The sequence below is a fragment of the Lactuca virosa genome, chromosome 4, assembly GCF_052849685.1.
Source record: "Lactuca virosa cultivar CGN04683 chromosome 4, Lactuca_virosa_CGN04683_v6, whole genome shotgun sequence".
NCBI classification, from domain to species: Eukaryota; Viridiplantae; Streptophyta; class Magnoliopsida; order Asterales; family Asteraceae; genus Lactuca; species Lactuca virosa.
The window spans coordinates 43252082-43279806 of NC_136429.1; the positions used below are offsets into that span (position 1 = coordinate 43252082).

At 38.7% G+C, this 27725-nt stretch overlaps 1 pseudogene; it reads right to left on the minus strand.

The window, feature by feature from the left end:
- Nucleotides 1-26303, minus strand: LOC145104356 (uncharacterized; annotated as a pseudogene).
- Between the last annotated feature and the right edge of the window lie 1422 nt (nucleotides 26304-27725).

Here is a 27725-nt window from a genome sequence, read left to right on the forward strand (position 1 = left end):
TCATACGTCATTACGTGCACGAGTGTTTGACCTTGAGAAAATCTGTCCCGCAATCATATCGCGTACTGCACTCATATACATATCGTCATTTATACGTTGTCCACTTGATACTTCGTCATGTGGCTCAGTACCATCATCGGGTCCTTCATCATTGCGCGGAATATAAGATTCTTCTTGCGCTATCTGAAATGCTGCATCACCATTACCGTTCATTCTAATGTAATTGTGAATCGCCATTGAAGCTAACACAATTTTCACTTGGGTCTCGAAGTTGAAACACTACAACATTTGGACCGTATGGCGACAACAAATTCGGACCCTATCCAGACGACATGTCGTCGGTATAGGGTATGGCGACGACATGTCGTCGGCACAGGCCTGTCGGCATAGGTCTATTACGCCGTCGACATAGATGTCGTCGGCATAACTTTACCTATTGCGATAACACGTTGACGGTACAACTTTTGTCAACCATATTTTCGGAAAAAAAAATAAAGTTTTATTATAAACCTGTGGCGACGACTTGTCGTCGGGATACCTATAGCGACGACTTGTCGTCACGAAAGGTCTAAGCTATTACGATGACATGTCGTCACTATAGGGTTTTTAACATTTGTCGGTTATGGACCTATAGCGACGACTTGTTGTCGGGATAGCTACTGGTTGTTTTTTTTTTTTAGCTTTACAGGTTTTGTACATTACAATTCCTGCATTTTTAACAAATCCAAAAAATATTGCAGCATATATCAATTGAAATACATTAACTAGGTACCATTGTTCAAATTCAAAACATCAAATTCAAGTTTAATATCACAATAAGTAGTTAACTAACATTGTTCATAATACTAAAAAAACATCAACCATCATTGTCATAATCGTCTTCTTCTTCTTCTTCTTCTTCTTCTTCTTCTTCTTCTTCTTCTTCTTCTTCCATCCTTTCGGAAAATTGTTGAGAGGTACTTGTTTGTGTGTTATAGTTGAATAGAAAGGTAGGAAATGGTGGTGGTTGGAAGTTCGGAATACATGCCGCCAACGATGCATTATATTGTTGCAAATATTCTTGCATTTGTTGTGCATCAAATTGGGATTGAGATTGGAGTTGAGATTGAGACGATTTGGAAGTGGAAGCCCGTTCATTTGGAATTAAACCGAAGTTGGCGATTGGTCTCATACCCACCCCACGAGCATGTCCACGTCTCGTCCCAAGGGCACGTTCTAAACATTCTTCCTCGTTTACTTCTCCTCATTCCCCAACCTCGTTTTGCATTTTCTCATATTCATTTTGAATTTTCTCCTAAAATAAAGAAAACACTTAACATACGTTAATTAAAACAAACAACTAAACTTAAACATTAAAATAATAATAATATTTCTTAAACAAGAAACTATAATTAATAATAATATATTTAAACAACACATTCATTTCGTTTATCACTTACCCAGTCTTCTTCTGCTCGACTTGTACACCAACCCGAACCTTCTTTGTAGCGCATTTGTCTCCAACCCTCAATATGTTGCGGCTTGATTCCCATTTTTTCCTATAATAAGTGAAAAAACAATAAATATATTTGTACAAATGTTAATAACAATTTTAAATAATACTAATGTATTTTATTACTTCTAAATGACGTCGTTGAGCATAGGGTCTACATCCGTGAGCACTTGTGTGCGGAACTTTATTTTTGTCCGACGTGCGTTTGTATTCCTCTCAATAAACGTATTTTTATTAGTTTAAATATTTTTATATTTTGTTTTATGTTGCTATTAGTAACGTTTGTTCTTAATGACAAACATTTTAACTTAAAAATTAGATTGTATACATAGTTACATTGTATGACTTTTTGTTTGAGAAAAAAACGGACGGAATATTATTTTGTTTTTTTTTCAATTACAGCATTGTACTTTTAATATATATACATTTTATTTTTTTTCAATTACAGAAAAAAAACTCTTATTGATCGTCATTAGATTGTATTTATAGTATATATACATTTTTTTTCCAATTACAGCATTGTACTTTCATTCACTTAAGCTAATAAACTAAACAAATAACACAACCATACATATTTTACATTTTATACATAAAATTTCATACCAACCTAAACAAAGATCACAATCATACAAAATTTCGATTTCATATAAACCTAAACAAGTAAATTAACATTGTATACATACAATTTCAATTTCATATGAACCTAAACAAATTTGAATTTCATATAATATTTTAACCACAATTTCATATGTACCTAAACAAATTTGAATTTCATACAATTTCAATTTCGTATAAACCAAAACAAACAAACAATATACATATACCAAACAAACAAACAATATACATATACCAAACAAAAAACAACAATCACACATATACCAAACAAACAACACAATCACACATATACCAACCAAACAACACAATTCTATAATCAAAAAAGGATCAATTTCAATTTCAATTTCATGAAAACTTATGCATATATACAATTTCAATTTCGATGGTGATCCTCCGGTGGTGGGGACTCCCCTTGTCAAAATCGATGGTGATCCTCCAGTGGTGGCTGGTGGTCACCGGAAATAAAAAAAATCAGAAAAAAAACACCAAAATCGATCGTTCAAAATCGATGTTGTGTTTTGTTACATGCAATAAAATACGAAGGGTGGTGAAGGAGATAACCTGGAACGATGGGCGCCGGTGAACAACTCGCGGTGGGGACGCTTGAGGCGGCGGAAGACGGACAGTGCTGCTTCACCACAGGTGAAAACCTCTAAACACCAAAAAAAACCCCCAAATTCGGGGTAAAAATCATTAGCACACAACAATAACAAACGAAATAGGAGTAGAAAAGATTTACCTGGGGCTAATCGCCGGCTAGTGTCGTTGGAATCGGATTTTCGTCGGAGAGTTGAATTTGGCTGCGTCGCTGTGCAAATGAACGAAGGTTGCGTATTCTTTAGGGTAAACCCCTATGCCGACGACATGTCGTCGGTATAGGGTCAAATAAACGATGTCGTTTCGTTTTTTTGCTGAAACAAAAAAAATTAAAAACTAAAAACCTATGGCGACGACTAGTTGTCGGGATAGCCCTCTGATGCGGATCGCCACGTGTCCTGCCGACGACAAGCCGTCGGTATAGCATACACAAAACTACGTCGTTTTGTTTTTCTTGCACATGGATTAAAAATAAATGGAAAATATATTTATTGATACCTATACCGATGACATGTCGTCGGTATAGAATTTTAGAATACCGCCAATATTTTTGTCGTTCCCGCCAGACTTTTTCCGACGACTTGTCATCGGAACAGAGGTCCTGGTCAAAGTAAATTGGTCAAAGTTCGTAAACAGGTATGGCGACGACAATTGTCGTCGGGATAAGTGTCGTCTGCATAGGTCCGTATCCCTGTTCGATATCGGGCAATAATTACTGAAAAAGATGATTGGAACAAATTTGTGACATATACGCAATCTGAGGAGTTTAATGTTACAACTTTTTCCCAAAACTTCTTCATTCATTTATCATAAAATTACCAAAAAGTGCTTGACAAATCTTTTTTTTTTTTAGACAGGTTGTGTCACAAAAGACAGTCAAAGCGCGCAAGATGTCAAAGTACGCTCATCGGATGGGACGAGGGGGGTATACTACTCTTAGGCGGAAGTTGGTAAGCTTTGTTTTTAGCTATATGATCCTTTATATTACCTTCATAGTATGCTACTTAACAGAATTTTATTTTATATTGTTTACAATTTAATTTTTTTATAAAAAGATTGAAGAGAAAGTGATTTCAAAGGAAGAAATGCCCCCAAGGTCAATTATGTGGTGTAAAGGACGTGAAAGTAAAGGAGTATTTAAGGATGAAGATGTTAAACTCATGGCGGATAAACTAGTAACTTCAATAAACTTTTTTATTACTATTACTATAAAGATTTTAATCAGTTTTATTAGGACAATAATTATTAATATTTTGTGTGCTAGATGGAACAAGAAAAGCAGATAAAAGAAGGACAAGTTAATGTTGAACCAGGAACGGATGCCATGACCTTAGTTTTTGGCAAGGAAAAGGGAGGATTTTTAAAGGGTTTCGGCACAGGAGTCACTTACAACAGATATTTCAATGTTCCTCGCAGCAAAGGATCATCTAAGGAAGAAATTAAAGATCTTAAAGTTGCACTGCATAATGGAAAACTTGAGCTTGAGAAAAAAGATGTTGAACTCAAGGCTTTGTCTACAAAGGTTAATGAACAAGATCAAACACTAAAGCTAGTTTTGGCTCATCTTAATGCAAAAGGAGCTGACTTTCAAAATCTGTCTCATACTGTTGTAAGTAATCTTATTAACAACATGTATTTTCAATGTTACTTGTAAATTGCATTTTTTTTTAGACATTTTCCATGTTTCTTTATATTTGCTAGGGTATTTCATGTGACAAGATTGTTGAAAGTAGTGAAACAACTCCTGTTAGTCTCAAAACCAAGCAACCATCAGAACCTGTAACACCAATATGTTATCATTTTATAAGATAATCATTGATATACTTTTTTTATACTAATTTCTGTTTTTTCACTTGGGACTTTAATTTATTTAGGTTATTGCAAAACCCACCAAGAAACAAGTTCAAACCAACTCTACAACTGCAACTCCCGATACACAATTGATTTCCATGAAATCTGCAATAGTAGTTTATACTTACTTTACAGTTTTCAACACTTTTAATTTATCTTTTATATTAAAATATAATTTTACATATATGTCTTAAACCTTTATATTAGGCAAATACAAAACCCACCAGAAAAGCTGTTGACTCTAAGACTGCCACTATCAATCCTGACATACCAACAGTTTCACCAAATAAACCCCTTCACCAGGTAAGTGTTTTTTAAATGTTGAATATACATTTCTGTCTTTTTTTTCTGATTCTAATATTACTTATCATTGTAGCCAATCAAGTGTACACTATCATATCCGTATAACAGGAACATCGTTGCTCGTGGTACAATTCACTTATCATCAGAAAGACAATTCATTCATGGAGTTCCTCTACAAGATGATTGCTATAAAGTTTCCATTGATGAAGTTGTAATAAAACAAGCATTTCTACCCCATAAAACTGGAGAATTCACTTTAGTTGAGGATGCATAAAAAAGTTTTGTTCCATGGCCAAAATATCTTGTGCAACCCGAGTCAAAGGTTTGTTTAATTATGTTCACTACTTTCTGCATTACACTTTATTTTCTTCATTTAGTAGTATACTAAAGTTTTGATGTACTCAATTTTTTTTGTTTCAATGTTGTTGTTATAGGTACCAGAAATTATATCACATCAAGAACATCAACATCAAAACTCAAAGAAAAGGAAACCAACTTACATCTCATCGGATGTCCTTCTCAAGAAGACAAGGAGCAATACAAATAAGAAGAATGCCTGGTTATGTTTAGGTTTTGGTTTATGATGTGTTTGATTTTTTTACCATTATTTAAATTCTTGAAATTAGAACAATTTTCTTTTTTTTTTTTGGTATTTTAATTAGGAATTTAATGTATGAATTTGGATTTTAATTATTATTAATATCAAATTATGAATTTTAATTTTGTTTCATATTGATGGGTTTGGTTACTTTAATTTAAATTATTTTGATGTATCTAAATTTGTATAAAAAGTAACAATAAATATTAAATTAAAGATGCTTTAATATAAATTTGGCCATTTTTTATTGGTTTTCAATGTCTCTATAATTATACAATGGTTACTTTACATCATTTTTTAACGTGTGGCCAAATGGTTAACAATAGATACCATAATTGATTGTTGTTGTGACGAAATACTAGCAAATCGTCACTTATAAATTTAATTATATGTGTCCATTTACCTAACATGGTCATGTTCACCGTAATTATATGTGTAACACCCTGATTCTCAGGTATTGATTTAATGTGTGAGTTTCTTGATTTCAAGGGCTACTCGACGAGTTGATTGCCCTACTCGTCGAGTAGCAGCGGGTTGGTCCGCGTATTTTAATGACCTACTCGCCGAGTCCAAGAAGGGACTCGACGAGTAGGAGCTGGCAGATGAAACCCTAAATCTTGGGGTTTTGCACCCTATATAAAGGATCATTCGCCTCCCACCCAGCCTCCCCTTTACTGCTTCTTGTCCCTCTCAAACCCTAATCAAGTGTGTGTGTTCCATTTGTGTATTCTTGAGCTTGGAAGAGGATTTTGTGGAGAAGGGAGCTTGGAGAGCAAGTATTCAGAAGCACGGAGCTCGTGGGATCTGAAATCTACCTTATTGGGCATCTTCTGGAAGGTATAAATCATTACCCTGACCTCATTTCATTCTAGATCCCCTTTTTGGACAAATTCTAGGGTTTTCATGGTATGATTGGAAGCTATTCTTGTGTGCAAGCTAAGATCTGAAGTTGTAACTTCAGAACTGAGCTCCCTTGGGCTTCTGAGTCCATAAAGTTCCAGCTTGTGCAAGGATGAGACTCTCCCAAGGTGTAAAGCTCCATTAGTAGCTTAGATTGGTCATTTAGGGCCTTTAGAAGCTTGGATCTGTAATCTGGAACCTTGCCATGGCTTAAAAAGCGTCTGCATGGATAAAGGTCTGCAAGGACTCGACGAGTTGGATGAACAACTCGGCGAGTCCGTTGAAGATAGCCATGAACTCGACGAGTTGATGAACAACTCGGCGAGTCCGTTGAAGATTGCCTTGAACTCGACGAGTCGTTCGAAGACTCGGCGAGTCGGCTAGGGGTTCTCCCAATTCTTGGACACGTATGAACTCGGCGAGTTAAAAGGGAACTCGACGAGCCAATCAAGGATTTCATGACTTCTCGAGTTCAGGAAGGACTCGACGAGTCGGTGAACTGCACTCGACAAGTCGAGTCAACATGGACTGTTGACTTTGACTGTGGACTTTGACTTAGACCAGGGGTTGACCAGTTGACTTCTAAGGGTATTCTGGTAATTAGGAGATTTATGAAAAAGGGTTTTATGGTAACTATAGGTGGTGGAGTTCGTGTTGGTAATCCGGGAGTTGAGCTTTCTGCTTTCAGACGACAGTTGCGAGGTGAGTTATCCTCACTATACTAAGGGGTCTAAGGCACCAAGGCCGACCCATTGGATATGTTATCCTAGCAGTGGTTATGTTGAGTATCAGTTAGTGTTGCAGGATAGTGGTTATGCCAGTTAGGTAGATTTGTAGGACTACCTGTGTTGCTATATGAATATCTGTATGCTCAGTAGTTATGTTATATATGGATATGTTATGTGGGATGGGTTGAGGTGATACTGCTCCGTGCGGTAACCAACAAACCCGAGAGTATTCCAGATATGAGCGGAGGGCCCGGTAGGCATTCCAGACTCATACTGAGGACTCAGGAGCATTCCAGATACGAGCTGAGGGCCCGGTAGGCATTCCAAACTCGTACTGAGGGCCCAGGGGTAATCCAACTTGTAAAGTTGTGGACCCATTGCATGCTGTTTCAGTTGTTAAGATATGTTATTACTGATGTGGTTATATGGACTGTATGTGTATCGGTATTTTGGGGGGGTAACTCACTAAGCTCTTGGGCTTACAGTTTCAGTTTATTGTTTCAGGTACATCAGGGGATCGCGGCAAGGCGAAGGCATGATCGTACAGCTCCTCACTTTATGTTTATGTTTCTGGGATATACTCTGATAAATAATATTTTGAAAACAAAGATGTAATGTTTGACGAATTTGACGTCTTTTTAAAAGTTTAAATTTGCTTGAAATTTTTGGGTGTTACAAGTTGGTATCAGAGCCTTGGTTTGAGTGAATTGGAGGAACATTCGTGTGAATCCAGTCTCAAATCAATGAAAGATTTTCAAAATGGTTTTAAATGGTTTTCAAAATAAGTAAAGGAGGATGGAAGGTGTACGATCAGCCGGAGCCAGTAAGTAGACCCCAAAATACCATACAGTTATTTGATTATGTGATATGTTAGAACAGCATGCTAGAGGGATGCTAAGGATCTTCAGGAATTGCATGATAGAACTGTCTGATTATATGATGCCTGCTAGCCTAAGATTTTTCTTATATGAAATTGACATCATTACCATGGTTTTGAAAATCGGGCCAGACCGTCCGGTTCAACCGAGAACCGGTGTTGATACCGGTTTTTGAAAGCCCAAAAACCGCCCTAAAACCAAACCTGAAAAAACCGGCGGTTTAAACAAAAACCGGACTAAACCGGTCTGGTCTAACTGGAAAAAAACCGCCCTTCTAAAAAAAGACTTAAATTTTAAACTAAACTAAAGCGATGGGGACCACGCTTTCATAAGCGAGATACACACTTTGCTTTCACTAGCTCCTCAGATTCTTGTCCTTTTATACAGCTCTCAAAGGCCAAGCACTTTATTTTTGTGCCGATGTGGGATGAGGCTGATAGCCTAAACAATCTCTAAACTAATTCAACGTGCATACTGCATACTCATTTTCTTCCACATTCAATAATACCTTTTATTTTTTTTTTATACTTTTTGTTTTCTTCTTATGGATTAATTTATTTAACCTACTAAGGGTTCTTTTTACTGTGATGATTTTGAAGATACTCAGGTGTTGTTTGTTTTTTCTGAGGTAATATGTCTGCAGTCTGCGGATCACATCTGTAAACATTTGCAGTAGAAGAGGTGGACCAAACGTCGGCAGTCTGAAAAAAGAAGACTGTTTGTTTTTTTAGCATCTGCGGGCTACTAAAATAAACTGAAATCTAAATAAATTGATTTTTTTAAACTTCAAAGTGATTTTTTAATATTTTTATGACTTTGTTATAAATAATTAACAAATCTAGATCAACTTTTATGTATTATTGTATAAAAAATAAAAATAAAAATGGTGTGAATTAACGTATATATTTGATAAAAACCAACAACTTTGGTTGCAAAGTTATAACTAAACATTATAATTAGCGATCAAAGAATTTGATACATAAATGGATGGAAATAAACTTCGATTTTTTCAATTAAATCCATTGAAAACGTACCATAAATATTTTCTTGAGAAATTGACGATACTGTATTAAATAATGTTCTACAAAATTTGGCGAAAAAGTATAAGAATTTATATTATGATTTTTTTTTCATATTTATATAAACAACTTCAACGACTATTATTGTAATAAATATTTATTTATAAATTTGTCAAAAATATCATGTTTGTATCGTCGAACAATTTTTTTTAAGTTTTGTAATTGTTTTTTCAAATTGTTTATCATTAATAAAGTTGGAAAAAATATTAATTCAAAAAAACTTTAAAAAAATAAAGATATATGTGTTTTTTTAGGCTAGAAGATGTCTGAAGATGTTAGAAGACTCTGGTCCACATCTGCGCCAAGAAGATGGCGCGCAGACATTTTTTGGTCTGCAGTCTTCAAAAAAACAAACAGTCTGCGAAGGCTAATGTCTGCGCGGCGCAGACAAAAGAGGCCACACAGATCTGCAGACAAAAAACAAACACCACCTCAAATAACCAATCTCCCCTAAAAGTGAAATATGCAAGAAAAATAAGCATACTTACGGTAGAAATGAAACCAAATCCATATTGAACTCAATTGATAGCATTGTCGGTATATACACACAAATACATATAACTTCTTGAATCTTACATGTTATAACAAACTTTTAAGAGAGTAACATATAAAAATAAGATATTGTTGACTCATTTTCAAATTTCATAATCGTTATATATATATATATATATATATATATATATATATATATATATATATATATATATATATATATCCGGTTTATCCGGTTTTTAGGACCGGTTGAACCGGTCGAACCAGTTGAACCATCGAACCGGTAACACGGCCGGTTCGATGTCCGGTCCGGTTTTCAAAACATTGATCATTATTGTAGTTCAGTGTATGCATTGTGGTTATACATAATTAAGATCTTATAGCCTGAGAATGTTTGATTTAGCCTTATGTTCTGTTCTTGTTTGATTGGGAGCTTAAGGTAGGATTGGATATTCGAAAGTCTATAGGGTCCAGCATTATGTATGGCTAGCATGCACTAGTGCTGCAGGGTTGGTGAAAGTTTCATGGATGGGTAGGATGTGAGAGGCCGGGAGGCCAATTATGAAATATTTAGCATTCCTCTAGGAGTGAGGGTTGAGCGCTCGCCATGTTGTGTATCCAGTTAGGGCGTTGTGGTGATACTTGAGACAAATATGGGTAGGTGTGGAAGGTAGTAGGGGCCCATACTACCGAAAGCACAGGACCCATACGTGTAGCAAGGAAGTCACAACCCCTAGGGTTAGTCGGGAGTTGGCTCCCAGATATTTATGTGGATTATCTGACATCTTGTGGTATGTTTCAGAATGGTGATGACGAGACACTTTGTGGCTGGATCCGGTTCGGGGACAGGATCATGAGACAGAGGCCAGGAGGGGCCAACAGCACCTGAGCCGGTGGTGCAGATGAGTATAGAGGAGTTGGATGCTAGGATTCGGGAGATCCTGCATGATGAGGTTGCTGCTGCGTTCCGGGCACAGCTGCTGGAGATGTTCGGGTCGATCAAGACCGCCGTGGTGGAGTATTTTGATGAGCGCTACGCAGCCCTTGCAGAGACAGCCGCCGCAGCAGCTGCATCAGCTGTAACTGCGACAGGGGGAGGAGTTGGTAGGGGCTTTCAGTACAGGGACTTCGATAACACGAAGCCCCCTACTTTTGATGGGACACAGGATCCCATCAAGGCTATGAGATGGATTTCAGATGTCGAGGGGTGTTTCTTCACCTGCTCGTGTCCTACTGAACAGAAGGTCAGGTGTGCTCTGAACCTGCTTAGGTCCGGGGCCAAGGACTGGTGGAGACTTGCGACTGGGTCGTACACTGATGATCAGAGAGCTGCTGTTACTTGGGAGCAGTTCAGGGACATGTTCCGCGCCCGTTACATTCCGCAGGTTAAGCGGGAACGTTTGGCACAGGAGTTTATGAGTTTGAGACAAGATGGGGAGTCGGTGTCGGAGATCATCCGGATGTTCACTGAGAGGGCGATGTTTTGCCCGGAGTTTGCTTCAGAGCAGGCTCAGATGACCCGTTATCTAAGCATGCTCAAGACGGATATCCGTCAGTTTGTGTCTACCCAGCGATGTGATACTCTTCTATAGTTGCAGGAGGCCGCCAGACGGCGTGAGTTGGAGATTGAGCAGCAGTTGAGAGAGCAGCGGCAGACCCCGGCACAGTCTCAACCGGCGCCGAAGCGGTTTAAGACCGCTGATACTAGGACCGGGGGTCAGCAGAGCCGCACTTGTGGGAAGTGTGGCAAGGGTCATTCTGGTGTGTGTCGAGTTGGTAGTGGGTGCCACAGGTGTGGCAAGGAGGGGCATTACGTGAAGGATTGTCGCCAGGCCGCCCCAGTTCAGGGTATGAGGTTATGCTATCACTGCGATCAGGTTGGCCACATGCGGGCCAACTGTCCACTACTTGCCGCCAAGCCAGCACAGGCTCCTGCGCCGGCTACCTTGAGGATCAAGGATGGGAGACCAGTCAGGGCAGAGCCTCCGAAGGCTCAGGGTCGTGCTTTCCAGTTGACCGCAGAGGAGGCCAGGGCAGAACCAGATGTGGTTGCTGGTATGTTTCTATCCTTTATCTCGTTTTCTATATCTGTTGTATGCTTATCTGTTGTACCTGTGATTAGGTACGTTCTTAGTGAACTCTTTGCCTGCTTTGGTCTTATTTGACTCGGGGGCGAGTCGGTCCTTCGTATCTTAGTCATTTAGTAGGGAGTTCAGTGCGCCAGTGGGCGAGTTAGAGTGTCCGTTACGAGTGTCTATCGCCAACGAACACGGGGTTTCTGCTTCTTCAGTTTATCGAGGGTGTGACTTGGAGATTTTCGGGGTGTCCTTTCCGATAGATTTGATTCCGATCCCCATGGGGGAGGTGTGCGTGATTGTAGGCATGGATTGGCTCAGTCGGTTCGGTGCTATGATTGATTGCGAGGGCCAGCGAGTGGTAGTTCGAACCCCAAGTGGGGGAGAACTGATTGTATATGGCGAGGGCACCAGAGAGGGATCAGGGTTTTGTTCAGCTGCCAGGGCTCAGCAGTACATTCAGCACGGGTGTGCGGGTTATCTAGCGTATGTGGTAGATACGCGGGTCAGGGATCAGATGTCGGTTTCCGATGTATCGGTGGTCAGGGAGTTTGCAGATGTGTTTCCGGAGGAGTTGCCAGGGATACCTCCGGAGAGGCAGGTCGAGTTCAGGATCGACCTGGTGCCAGGTGCGGCCCCTATCGCTAAGGCGTCGTACCGATTGGCACCACCAGAGATGCAGAAGCTGTCATCGCAGCTACAGGAACTGTTGGGCACGCAGTTCATTCGACCTAGCAGTTCTCCATGGGGAGCGCCAATTCTTTTTGTCCGGAAGAAGGACGGTTCGCACCGGATGTGCATTGATTACCGGGAGTTGAATAAGTTAACGGTGAAGAACCGTTACCCACTCCCGAGGATAGACGATCTCTTCGATCAGTTGCAGGGCGCATCTTGGTTTTCCAAGATAGACTTGAGGTCTGGGTATCATCAGGTCAGGGTTAGAGAGGAGGACGTGGAGAAGACCGCGTTCCGAACTCGTTATTGACATTACGAGTTCGTGGTGATGCCGTTTGGGCTCACCAACGCGCCAGCAGTATTCATGGACCTAATGAATCGGGTCTGCAGACCGATGCTTGATCGCTCGGTCATAGTGTTTATAGATGATATCTTGGTGTATTCCAAGACCCGATAGCAGCATGAGGAGCATCTACGGGAGTTATTGGGAGTTCTGAGACGAGAACGGTTGTACGCCAAGTTCTCGAAGTGTGAGTTTTCGCTACGAGAGGTCCAATTCCTCGGACATCTCGTTAACCAAGAGGAAATTTTGGTCGATCCAACCAAAATCGAGGCGGTTATGCAGTGGGAGGTTCCGAAATCTCCTTCAGACATCAGGAGTTTCTTGGGATTGGCAGGGTACTACCGGAGATTCATACAGGATTTCTCTAAGATTGCGGTACCCCTCACTCGTCTGACGAGGAAGGGGGTGGATTTCCGGTGGGGCCCTGAGCAGCAGAGGGCGTTTGAGACCCTCCGACAGCGTTTGTGCGAGGCCCCAGTCTTGACACTCCCGGAGGGAGTTGAGGATTTTGTGGTGTACTGTGATGCATCCATCACAGACTTAGGGGCGGTCCTTATGTAGAGGGGACGAGTGATAGCTTATGCATTGCGGTAGCTGAACCCGCATGAGACGAGATACCCTACGCATGACTTGGAGCTGGGGGTGTTGGTGTTCGCCCTCAAGATATGGAGACATTACCTCTATGGGGTCCACTGTACCATTTACACGGATCACAAGAGCTTGAGACATATCATGGATCAGCCAAACCTGAACATGAGGCAGCGCAGGTGGCTGGATGTAGTCAAGGACTACGATTGCGAGATCCTTTACCATCCTGGTAAAGCGAATGTAGTTGCGGATGCTTTGAGCCGCAAGTCAGCTGGGTCTTCCACCCCAGCGGTATGTATGAGGATAGCGGTGGATTCTCTGCTTGTGAGTTTGATCAGATATGCCCAGGTTGAGGGCATACGACCGGAAAATCGGAAGCTGGAGAGGATCAAGGGCGAGAATACCCGGTTCGTGCAGGATAGTCGGGGACTATTGACCCGATGCGGCCGGGTTTGGGTTTCCATGTCGGGTGGGGTTAGGCAGACGGTTATGGAGGAGGCTCATAAGTCTCACTTCTCTATTCACCCGGGGGCCACCAAGATGTACCGGGATTTGAGTTTGAGCTATTGGTGGCCGTGCATGAAGCGAGAAATCGCTTGGTACGTCGAGAGGTGCTTGACCTGTAGGATGGTCAAGGCCGAGCATCAGAAGCCGCATGGCAAGCTGCAGCCCCTGGAGATTCCCATGTGGAAATGGAAACAGATCACGATGGACTTTATTACCAAGTTGCCGAGGACGGCGAAGGGGTTTGATGCTATATGGGTCATCATGGATCGGTTGACCAAGAGTGCCCATTTCTTGGCCATACGGGAGAGCTCATCGGCCGAGAAATTGGCCGAAGTGTACGTTCGCGAGATCGTATCTCGCCATGGGGTTCCCGTTTCCATTGTCTCTGATCGGGATGTCAGGTTTACCTCCCGCTTCTGGCAAAAGTTTCACGAGGAGCTGGGCACGCGGTTGCACTTCAGCACAACATTCCACCCGCAGACAGATGGCCAGAGCGAGCGGACTATTCAGACCCTCGAGGACATGTTGAGGGCGTGTGTCATTGATTTCGGTGGGAGTTGGGATTCTCACCTACCTCTTGCGGAGTTCGCCTACAACAACAGCTATCATTTTAGCCTTGGCGCCCCGCCATTCGAGCTGTTGTATGGGCGGAGATGTCGTACCCCGGTTTGTTGGGGTGAGGTTGGTCACAGGGTGATGGGTCGGACGGAGGTGGTCTTGCAGACTACCGAGAAGATTCAGCAGATTAGGCAGCGACTGCAGACCGCTCAGAGTCGGCAGAAGAGTTACGCCGACCGGCGCCGCTCCGGGTTAGACTTTCAGGTCGGTGACATGGTACTCCTGAAGGTCTCTCCCTGGAAGGGTTGATCCACTTCAGGAAGAGGGGAAAATTGGGTCCCCGATATATTGGGCCGTTCAGGATCATTGCCAGGGTTGGCAAGGTAGCTTACAAGCTAGATCTGCCGGAGGAGCTTAGTCAGATACACAACACTTTCCACGTTTCGCAGCTACGAAAGTGCCTTATGGATCAAGAGGAGGTGGTGCCGCTGGATGATATTCAGGTTGATGAACGCCTGAATTACGTAGAGAGGCCTGTGGCCATACTGGAGAAAAAGATGAAGATTCTGAGGAATAAGGAGATACCTTTGGTGAAGGTACAGTGGGAGCATCGGAGGGGGTCCGAGTGGACGTGGGAGACGGAGGCTGAAATGCGGGAGCATTACCTGGAGTTATTCGCTGCAGCAGACTTCGAGGACGAAGTCTAGTTCAAGTGGGGGAGAATTGTAACACCCCGATTCTCAGGTATTGATTTAATGTGTGAGTTTCTTGATTTCAAGGGCTACTCGACGAGTTGATTGCCCTACTAGTCGAGTAGCAGCGGGTTGGTCCGTGTATTTTAATGACCTACTCGCCGAGTCCAAGAAGGGACTCGACGAGTAGGAGCTGGCAGATGAAACCCTAAATCTTGGGGTTTTGCACCCTATATAAAGGATCATTGGCCTCCCACCCAACCTCCCCTTTACTGCTTCTTGTCCCTCTCAAACCCTAATCAAGTGTGTGTGTTCCATTTGTGTATTCTTGAGTTTGGAAGAGGATTTTGTGGAGAAGGGAGCTTGGAGAGCAAGTATTCAGAAGCAAGGAGCTTGTGGGATCTGAAATCTATCTTATTGGGCATCTTCTGGAAGGTATAAATCATTACCCTGACCTCATTTCATTCTAGATCCCCTTTTTGGACAAATTCTAGGGTTTTCATGGTATGATTGGAAGCTATTCTTGTTGGATTAATGTCTAAGTCCATAACTATATTTGGTATGTACTTGACCCGACCCGACATGGTCCATTTGGGTTGCACTTCACCGACACAATTTATATGGATAGTCTTTTGAGAATAGTATATTTATGATTTATATTAATATATTATAAGTTCTAATATATTAATATGGAATCATATTATTTAATTAGTATTGATCAAGAATTAATTTAGAATTAATTAAGTGATCAAAAAGAACTAATTAAATATGGACTCTTATATATATGGAATGGGCCAAGTTCATTTAGGTTGGGCTAAGCTTTCATGGATGGTCCATGGAGCTTTTAACCCATGGATCCTATGTAAATGAAAGGTCATGGGTATTAGGGTTTACATGGATGTAACCCAAATCCTCCATAATATATAAAGGGGTCATTGGCTCACAAAATTGACACAAGTGTGTGAAAAAAAGTGTGGGCCGATTTTAGTGAGCATACATATTCTCTCAAGTTCTTCCAAGGTGTTTTGGTGATTTGTGATTCCACTTGAGGCTTCCACACTATTGGGGCTAAGCTCTTAAAGTTCAAGACTTCAAGCAACATCAAAGGTATGTCATCTAACTATAACTTTGTAGTATGGTTGCTTCATAATATGCTAGTTAGGATGAAACCTTGGAATATTGATTATTTGCATGTATAATAGAGAAAACATAGATCCAAGGTTTATAGGGTTGCATGTACACCATAGGAGTGTTAGAATGCTCAAAACCCAACAGTGGTATCAGAGCCATGGGTTGTTTTCTGATATATTGATGCAAATGTTTTATTTTCAAGTTGAAAAAAAAGGAAAAAAAACATGACGTTTGTCAAATTTTAAGATAATTACTTGTTTTTGTGAAAAACTAATTATTTGTAAAATTTGAATCATTTGCTATATGAGTTGAATTAGGTCAAATTTAGTAAAAGATAAAATGATATGATTATTTTATTAGTTTTAAAAGTTTGATCTAAAGAGTTTTTTGAAACCTCCATAAGTTATGGATATGAAAAGGTTTTTAAAAAAATCGATTCAAAGTTTTTTATGGAGTTATAAAACTTGGTCTTAATGTTTTAAAGAATTCTATAACTTGTTCTTAAGTTATGAGACATGAAAAGTTTCATCATAAAACAAGTATTTAACTCCATAAGTTATGGAATCCAAAAGTTTTCAAGAGTTACAAAACTTGCCCTCAAGTTTTGGAATTTGGAAAAAGTTTTTTATGAGAAAAAAAAAGAATTGAATTCTAAAACTCTTGGGTTCATAACTTAAACAATTAATTAAATGGTTTTAATTTTGAATTTAATAATTGGAATTATGATGTTTTTATTGAATAATTCAATTAACTCTTATGGACTTTATTAATAGATAATTAAAGTGTTTAATTAAAAGAGAATTAATAATTCCATAATGACATGGTTTAAATTTAATTAAATTAAAAGTCTAGTTTAATTAATAGATTAAACCACCAAGTATTTTAAATGTCTAAAATACACCCTTATACTATTATAATATTAAAAGTTTAATATATTATATGTATAAGAGTAAGTCGTCTTACCATTAGTAGGCCTCATTCACGAAGCCGGTCTATAAGGGGGGTATAAGGTTACTGCCTATAAAATGGCAGTTTAATGGGTGTCCACTCTCACCCACCGCTTCCTTGACTGGTGGAGGGTCGTTAGCCGAACAGGTAGGACAAGGACTATAATTCTCCCTTCATTATAAGTATAATGATAAATACTAAGTAACTTAACACTTATAAATTCTCAATCTTAGTTACTTAGAAAAATGTGAATAAGGTGCTAATCCATGAAATTACACTTTGCACTTTGTTTAAGCTGTTAGTTGAGCGTGTGTGGTTAACCGGCACACTAACCTGGACTTAACAAGGTAGGCAAAGGGTAACTTAATGTTTATCATAGTATCGTTGGAGCGTGTGTGGTTAACCGGCACATCGATTGAGGGGTAAATATTAATTGTACCAAGTATATTTGCATGGTTACTTCACACCTTGTTTTGTGATCCTCGGCATCCCAGTCACAAAACCTAAAGGGCACACTCGAGATTGAAACATGCCATTGAAAAGTTTAATGAATCTCAAAAGAATCTAGGAGTTTCAAAACCAATTAAAACCTAATAATACATTTCGTTTATCTTGGTGGAAATTGGTGAATCGTCATTCGCATACCTTCAAATATTTTATAGCTTGGATTACGGCATCCCTCTTCCAAGTTATAAAATAGTTTGTTGGGTCCTAGCCTTAATATATCATATTGGGTGTTATATTAAGGACTTAAATCAACTTTACGTGAATTTCTCCCATTGTTGATGTCTGGTTTAGACAACAATGATCTTTCCAAACCAAGCTTTCCTAATGAATATGACTTCCCGAGTTTGGATCATGAAAGTCATACTTCTCTTCCTCCACCTCCTCCAATTATTCTCCCTAACCCACAAGTTCAAGGTCACTCAAGCCCTAATGGCAAGCAAGGTCTATGTGTGATCACATCTTAGAGATGAAGTCACATATTGACAAGCCGGGAGAGTTGGGTGTCAAAGTCTTGAGAAAGTTGGATGTTCAATCACTTTCTAAGTCACATAGTGAGTTCCTTTGGGACTACTATGAAACAGACTATGACATGAACCTTAATGATCATATCTATTTGCGTAGTGCTGCTGAATCAACAATGATTTAGAACGATAGTAAAGCAAATTTGATTAGAAGATCAACTTCCCAAAAACTTTATGGACAGTGACAATGGTGACACTGGAAATCCAGAAAAAGCATTATCTTCCCAATGGAAAGGGATTGGCCATAGTCAACCCGGTTGACCAAATGGTAAAGAGAAAGGCTAAGTCTGAGATAGTCCCATTACCAAAGGGTCCATATGTTTATTTTGCCAAAGGAAGGGACGTTGATTGCAAAGCTGCCAAATTTACCTAAGGATGTTAAAGTCAATAAGTTTGACTCTACATCAGGTAGAGCCGATTATCTAACTCTGTTAAGTTCTATTCTGAGATCCTCATTACATGATGTGACTGGGTCACATTTTGATGTTTTAAGAATCAAAGAATAGAGAGAAATCTTAAAGGAAGTATATGTTGATTCTGATCGCGAAGGTGGATTTCGATCGCATCAGAATTTTGAGCAGTTGCTTAAGAAGTTATGATATATTGCTAAGGAATAGATAACAACAATTTTCCATGTGGATTGTAAGGATAAGTTTTTCCGCAAAGTTTTAAAATAAAAGAAAATTGTTTAATTTTATTTATTTGAAGTATCCTTACAATGGCATTTGTGGAAAATTGTTGCTTATATGATTCCACTGACAGCAATATTGGAAAATGGATTTGATTCTTTCGTTTGTGGTAGTGTCTAAATTTACCAAATCAGGAAAGTTCCTCATCGCCCAAGTTTCAATTGGACCGAAACTTGGAATCATGCAAGTTGAATAGTATGATGAATGAGAACTTTCAAGCATTGGAAAATCAAGACTAGTTACTTGTTCACATGGATGTGTGAGTCAAGTGAAGGACTAAAGGGATAGAGTACACATTCTTGTGCACTGGTCATGTCCACCACAAAGCTCGTTAAGACTATTTGATTTACTAAATTTTAGTAAATATGGTTATACTTACAAGTTTAAGTATAATTCTGAAACATTGGAAAAGTCTCAATGTATGGCAGAACGAATGGGAAGAATCAAATTAGGCAGAAAGATAAAAGTTTCTCAAATCTGAAAAGATGGGAGAGTACTTTAGTATCATGTTTGTGATCATCTTAATGATTTAGAAATCATATCACAATTAGTCCTCTAAAGGTCATCTTAGTGCATTCTTATGACTAAGAAGAGGAGTCATGAATTGTTGAAATGGTTAGATCAGGAAGATGAGTCATACTTCGTTCCAAAACAATTCTTAGAGTCATACTCCAAGATTGTAACTTCAGTGACATATCTTAAAGAAAGGTTTAAAACACTTGTCAAATGTAAGAGTAAAAGTGTCCTACTCTTGTACATTTGAAATTAGTAAGTTGTGATGTTTTGGATAAAACAAAGACCAACTAAGGCCAATTGTGTGAAGTGTTTGTCTTGATAAAGAATCCGCACTATCTCTTGAATATTTGGCAAGATAGTCTTATATGTCAAGAGGATAGTGGGAGTCTTAAAGATCCTAAAAAGAATTTCAAGAACTAATCAAGAATAAAACCTGAGGTTCTTCACTAGCACACGACTTGAGGTTTATAACCTATCGTGTTGACATATTTTGTGCCAATTCCAGTTAAAGTTGGCTTTGCATAGGAGTTCTGAAAGTTCTCAATTGGTTGCATAACAACTTGGAAGCAATGGCAGGCCCTGTACTGCCAGGTGGCAAGAAGTTAAGATTGCATAAGTTCAGTCCATATGAGTTTGGATTTGTCATTATCCTTGTCTTGTGACTATGGTTTTGACGTTTCACATGGATAAGAACACATACACCATAAAATCTAAGGGTCATAAGATTTCTCTCCGATTCATGAAAATGATGGTGAGGAAACACTTCCACCAAGTAGATTTGAAGCAGATGGCAAAAGGTCTAAACAATTGAGACTATGATTACGGCATCCCTTTTCATAGTTCTAAAATTGTTTAGACACACATGCATGCTATCTAAGGAAAGGTGTATGATTTTGATAAAATTTTATCAAAGCATCTCGTATCAGAAATCTGAACTTTGGTAAGAAAGTCAATAAAGTATTGATTTCTAGAAGTCCAACTGATTTCTGAGTACATGTCAAAGCTAGTGGGAGCATAAGTGTTATGATAATAATCATCATGTTAGTGGGAGCATGATAATTATTGTTAGTGTTGCAAGTTAGCAATGTTAATTATAGAAAACAAAAGTTTCAATTCGTGAGGCTGCAGGGATTGAAAAAGTTGTTTTGCTATAATTAAGGGAGAGGATATACTTCATTTCAGTTCTAAAGGCTTAGATTGAGACCTTAATCATCTTTAGTCAAGAATATATATATATATATATATATATATATATATATATATGAGTTTCATGTTGGATTGGTTCAACTTAAGGAAATTCTATATATTGCGTTCTCAAAATTCGATTATGATTACGACATCCCTCTTCATAGTCAAATTTTGAAAACATGGCAAATAAAAATATTGTAGCAAAAGACTAGTCTAGAATCATGTCTTTATGTGAGACATCATGAATTGTGTACCATTTGCTTTGGGTACAGGATCGATTGCATGTGCTATAATATTTGTCATTTCTAAAGTTTTCCAAATGTCCAGAGGCATTAAGAAGGGAAAAGGTCTAGAATTGGATATGACTAAAATGATTAAGCAATTGTCGAGGACAATCTGAGGTTTACCAAAGATTGGTTGCTCAGGGACAGTTGGAAGTATAGTGCTAATTTTGGAAGGACCATATTGACATATTCTGAAAAGAGGCATCTCTTATTCAGAAGTGATAGTCAAAATGAGAATATGGAGTTGTCTCCATAGGTGGAAGTTATATGTGTAAGATTAGAAAACTTAATGCAAGAAGCATGTCCAAAGCAATGTACTTTGAATATGAGACTTAGTTTCCATGGAGTTGATCTCCATTGGAATACCTTATAATGACTGTTGACAAGTCTTTGTGACTTTGTACATATTCATTACAGGAGGGTCAGTGCATATAAGTTTAAAATCTAAACAGATTTCGATAAATGATAGGAATTTGAAATTCTCACATTTTTCGATAAGGATTTGGGAGTGTGAAATTAGAATCATTGAAATTATGTTCAATTGGTTTATTTCACAAAGTAAGGATCATAGACAAACATAGAGTGCATACTTGGTGTATGGCAAAGCTATTGTTTAAGAAAAACATAGTGTACATGCTTGGAGCATGGGACAACTAGTGTTTTTAATTCAAGTATAAAGTTGATAAAACGGAAACAATGAATAATGAGTAATCAGTATGGTGATAAATAAAAATGTTTATTTATATTCATAGGGTTTGATACCATATTTGATTCATTTATTCTTGTGTTTCACTTTGCATGTTTTGACTTCCAGAATAACTAAGTCACTCTTCCTGAATGATTAAGTTATTCAAACCATCCACAGTCGGTCATATGTTGGAAGTAGATATGAATCAAGACTGTCATGGGTTGGTTTGTAGAGGTCCAAGTTGGTGGACAAAGTGGTGCTACAACACTCATGAGTGCTCATAAGTTCTGAGTATTGGATTCAACCCACGCTCATTTGAATCACTTCATGGATTTTATCACGAGTGATCATGAGACGATAATATCTTATATTCTTAAAACCTAGAGATATGAGTTGTTACTATGAGTTGGTTATACATTGATTGCACGAAAACGCATTGGTAACTCGATGTTATAAAACGTGCCTTTGTGTATGATTCAACAAGTAGTAGAACAAGCCATATGAGTCGAAGTTTATCCATTCCTTTTGCCTTCGGGATAAAAGCGATATCTGTGGGCCCCTCAATGATTTAGCGATGACACATGTGAGTGCTTGGCCAAGCTAGGACTGATTTGATTTGTTCAATCAGTCAGTCATCATAAATTGAAAATCGGGAAACAACAAATGGACAGAGAGAATGATTATAATCCATGTCTCAGTCCATATGATATCTAGAATGGAGGAATATATGATCCCTTATCTAATGGACAACTCATTGACAAGGTCAGAGTTCGACAGCGGCTTTAAGAGCTATGATTGCCAGTTAGGTTTTGAAGTCATACTCAATAATAGTTTTAGACTTATCCAAGTGGGAGACTGTTGGATTAATGTCTAAGTCCATAACTATATTTGGTATGTACTTGACCCGACCCGGCATGGTCCATTTGGGTTGCACTTCACCGGCACAATTTATATGGATAGTCTTTTGAGAATAGTATATTTATGATTTATATTAATATATTATGAGTTCTAATATATCAATATGGAATCATATTATTTAATTAGTATTGATCAAGAATTAATTTAGAATTAATTAAGTGATAAAAAAGAACTAATTAAATATGGACTCTTATATATATGGAATGGGCCAAGTGCATTTAGGTTGGGCTAAGCTTTCATGGATGGTCCATGGAGCTTTTAAACCATGGATCCTATGTAAATGAAAGGTCATGGGTATTAGGGTTTACATGGATGTAACCCTAATCCTCCATAATATATAAAGGGGTCCTTAGCTCACAAAATTGGCACAAGTGTGTGAAAAAAAGTGTGGGCCGATTTTAGTGAGCATACATATTCTCTCAAGTTCTTCCAAGGTGTTTTGGTGATTTGTGATTCCACTTGAGGCTTCCACACTATTGGGGCTAAGCTCTTAAAGTTCAAGACTTCAAGCAACATCAAAGGTATGTCATCTAACCAGAACTTTGTAGTATGGTTGCTTCATAATATGCTAGTTAGGATGAAACCGTGGAATATTGATTATTTGCATGTATAATAGAGAAAACATAGATCCAAGGTTTATAGGGTTGCATGTACACCATAGGAGTATTAGAATGCTCAAAACCCAACAATTCTTGTGTGCAAGCTAAGATCTGAAGTTGTAACTTCAGAACTGAGCTCCCTTGGGCTTCTGAGTCCATAAAGTTCCAGCTTGTGCAAGGATGAGACTCTCCCAAGGTGTAAAGCTCCATTAGAAGCTTAGATTGGTCATTTATGGCCTTTAGAGCCTTGCATGTGCGTAAAGTTTGCAACTTTACGTGATAAACATGCCTTAGAAGCTTGGATCTGTAATCTGGAACCTTGCCATGGCTTAAAAAGCGTCTGCATGGATAAAGGTCTGCAAGGACTCGGCGAGTTGGATGAACAACTCGGCGAGTCCGTTGAAGATGGCCATGAACTCGACGAGTTGATGAACAACTCGGCGAGTCCGTTGAAGATTGCCTTGAACTCGGCGAGTCGTTCGAAGACTCGGCGAGTCGGCTAGGGTTTCTCCCAATTCTTGGACACATATGAACTCGGCGAGTTAAAAGGGAACTCGACGAGCCAATCAAGGATTTCACAACTTCTCGAGTTCAGGAAGGACTCGACGAGTCGGTGAACTGCACTCGACAAGTCGAGTCAACATGGACTGTTGACTTTGACTGTGGACTTTGACTTAGACCAGGGGTTGACCAGTTGACTTCTAAGGGTATTATGGTAATTAGGAGATTTATGAACAAGGGTTTTATGGTAACTATAGGTGGTGGAGTTCGTGTTGGTAATCCGGGAGTTGAGCTTTCTGGTTTCAGACGACAGTTGCGAGGTGAGTTATCCTCACTATATTAAGGGGTCTAAGGCACCAAGGCCGGCCCATTGGATATGTTATCCTAGCAGTGGTTATGTTGAGTATCAGTTAGTGTTGCAGGATAGTGGTTATGCCAGTTAGGTAGATTTGTAGGACTACCTGTGTTGCTATATGAATATCTGTATGCTCAGTAGTTATGTTGTATATGGATATGCTATGTGGGATGGGGTTGAGGTGATACTGCTCCGTGCGGTAACCAACAAACCCGAGAGTATTCCAGATATGAGCTGAGGGCCCGGTAGGCATTCCAGACTCATACTGAGGACTCGGGAGCATTCCAGATACGAGCCGAGGGACCGGTAGGCATTCCAGACTTGTACTGAGGGCCCAGGGGTAATCCAGCTTGTAAAGCTGTGGACCCATTGCATGCTGTTTCAGTTGTTATGATATGTTATTACTGATGTGGTTATATGGACTGTATGTGTATCGGTATGTTGGGGGGTAACTCACAAAGATCTCGGGCTTACAGTTTCAGTTTATTGTTTCAGGTACATCAGGGGATCGCGGCAAGGCGAAGGCATGATCGTACAACTCCTCACTTTATGTTTATGTTTCTGGGATATACTCTGATAAATAATATTTTGAAAACAAAGATGTAATGTTTGACGAATTTGACGTGTTTTTAAAAGTTTAAATTTGCTTGAAATTTTGGGTGTTACAATATGTATCTAAAATATACCCAATAGTCTTATTACGATACCGAATAGTCCTTAATTTTAACAAAATGTGTGTCTTTATAATACTTATGATTGTATTTCACTTAATTGTGTGTCTCTGTACGATAGGCTATAGTCACAAAATTTGATTGTTTTTTGTGACTAATTATTAGCAATTCGTCACTTATGGAATTAATTATATGTGTCCATTTACCAAACATGGTCATGCTCACCGTAATTACATGTTTACAAAAGATACACAATAGTCTTAACAAAATTTAAACCGTGTGACAATATAAAAGAAAACAACTACACTAAAACATCATGAATGTCGCAAGTTGGTGATAGACAGTCACCACAGTTACTAAATAAATGTGTCTATTGACGGTTTAACGCTACAATATTGGATATGTATGAAAAAAATTTCCGTACAAATTTGCCACACTTTTATAATACGACCACATGTTTTCATCTCATACGGACACTACATTTTAAAGTGACCATAAGACGCATAGGATGGCGTCACCTTCCGTCACACTTTCAGTGAAAAAATAAAATCTCCCTATATGCATATGGTCACACTTTTTTGGTGTGACTTTAAGTCATTTATCTTGTAGTGGTAGTGAAATTTACATGCATATCTCTTAGTAATACCCATCGAGCCTTCCAGACTCCAAAATTTCGTTCAATTACACTGCGAAGTGACGAATGATAATAGTTAAATTTTTCTTTGAAGCCTTTTGGTTCCCGCGTGGCACGAGTCTGTCCACGTCGAGAATCAGGAATATGATAACGGATGTTTGAACATTTGTAGGGAACAAGATAACCTTTTGTATTTGGATATCCGGCATCTACAATGTAAAACTTACCTATAGAGGTACAAATAAAGCATATGATTGTTATTCATTTATACCGTTTGAAAATATAAAACTTCTATTAATAAGTAATAATACTAACCATCGGCTGGAAGTGAAAACTTAACTTCACGTCTCCTTCGCGCTTCATTGAAAATTCTCGTGTCATGTGCGCTCCCCTCCCATCCAGCCCACGCAAAGGTAAAGCACATGTTGAAATCACATGCTGCCATAATATTTTGAGTAACACATTTCTTTCGTCCAATGTATTTGATTTGGTCACGTTGCGGAACAGAGGCCTTCACGTGTGTTCCATCGATAACACAAATACAATCCTACAAATTCAAAAAATATAATAAGTTACCAATTATTTTTACAATTACACAAATTCACCAAATAACATAACTTTGCAACAAAATAAGTACCTTGAAGTATGGATAATACCGAGGGTTATTTAAAATATGTTCTTGTATAGTTTCGTTGTAGTTAGCATTTGGTTTGATGATGTCCTTACTTAGGTTAACCACAACATCCAAGACTTTATGACAATGCCTATGGATTGTTTCCCCATAATGGTTAAAGAACTCTTGAACTAACCGATTTCCACATCCATGCGCTAAGTACAACAAAAAAAAATACCAAGGGACTCTTGAATAGATACACGACGTGATTTCTTTAACCCGTAATGTGCAACAAGATCCCTACATAACATGTTGAAAACCGGGACTTGTAATCTGAAAAGTTCATAACATCGGCTCTCATGATCGTTAAATATTTCATTGATAAGCATGCTTCCTGTGCGCGAAGATGAACGGCGACTTCTACATACGTATTTCGATTTTTGAGTCAATAGTAACCCTTTGACAGCAAGCCCACATAAAAGAAGTGTTTGAATCTCTTCATTTTCTTCAATTTCATCATATGAGTCATCACTGTCATATGAGTCTTCACTTTCATAGTTACTGGCCATGAAGATAACCTGTTACTAAAGGAAAAAGGAAACAAGGGTAAGATGGGAATTTACCACATACTAGATAAAATCATGGCAAAATCATGGAAAAGAAAACAAGAGCAAAATCATGAGGCAAGGGCAAAATTGACCACAAAATAAAATGAAATGGATTTGCATTAAAACAAACACAAAACAACCATTTCAAGTCAACATAATAGATAAAAGGATAAGTCTAACACATGACAACCGTTTAAAGTCAACCTAATAGATAAAATCATGGAAAAGGAAACAAAAGCAAAATCATGGGGCAATGGCAAAATTGACCACAAAACAAACATGAAACTAACACATGACATAAAAATAGAGTATGTCTTCAACTACTTCTCTTTCTCTATAAGCCTATTGAGAAACTCCATTTTGTTTCATTAGTCTTTGGAACCATAAAATTCTGACGAGCTGGCTTCTTTAAAAAGACCTCTAACGCTTCTAAATATCCTATTGAGCCTTCTTCAAAACCCAGGAAAGTAGACACAATTGCCATGCAATCTTCTGTTGTCGGTGAGTGTGTGGTTTGTCTTGAGAGCTAAGTGCTCCTTGTTAACAAAACATTAAAAACAGTGTCCAGTTTCTCTTCATATGACGAGTTTGCCATACTTTTTCCTTCAAATTTTCTTTTGTTGTCACGCCTGGGAGTTAACTTCTTTCCCCTCCTTTTCTTACTAGAACTATCATATGTGAGAAAAGGATCAACATCATCAAATAAGCGGACTTCGTCAGTAGCTTCTTTTCCATCTGTAATATCCACAAACTGTACATCATTTGGAGTGCTACTGTCGCCAAATTCGCAAGATAACTTAGCCTTGTCTCCAACAACTACGGTACCCCGAAATAAAGCCTCGTAATATGTCTGATATACATCCAAATTCTTATCCTTAAGCTTAGCATACTCTTTATCTTCCTATATGTACAAAATGAGAATGTCACGAAAAACACAATACAAATAATAAATTGGTAGAGAAAATTTATAATTATTACCTTTATTTTCTCATCCCACCATTCCTTTGATGCTGAGATTATATTTCTCACGGGATCAATTGAAATTCCCGTTTCTAGTCTTGTTAAACGGTCATAATATTTGAACTCTTTCCGCATAATGTCCCATTTGTTTTTCATTTGATTTCTGTCCAAATCTTTACCCATTCGTTCCAAAAGCCTCTTACATATATTGCGGGCTTAGAGAAATAAGTACTTGGTCTATTCCCGTTTTTTAGCTCGTTCATACATTCCTCAAGAAACATCTTGAATGTATGAGGATCCCAATTAAATCTATTTGTAACTTTCAGTTTGGGTGTATCAATACCCACATCATGAACATTGACAGTGTCCACTACCTATATTAAATCATTGATAATGAATGAAGAAAATTCTGAATTTTCACCC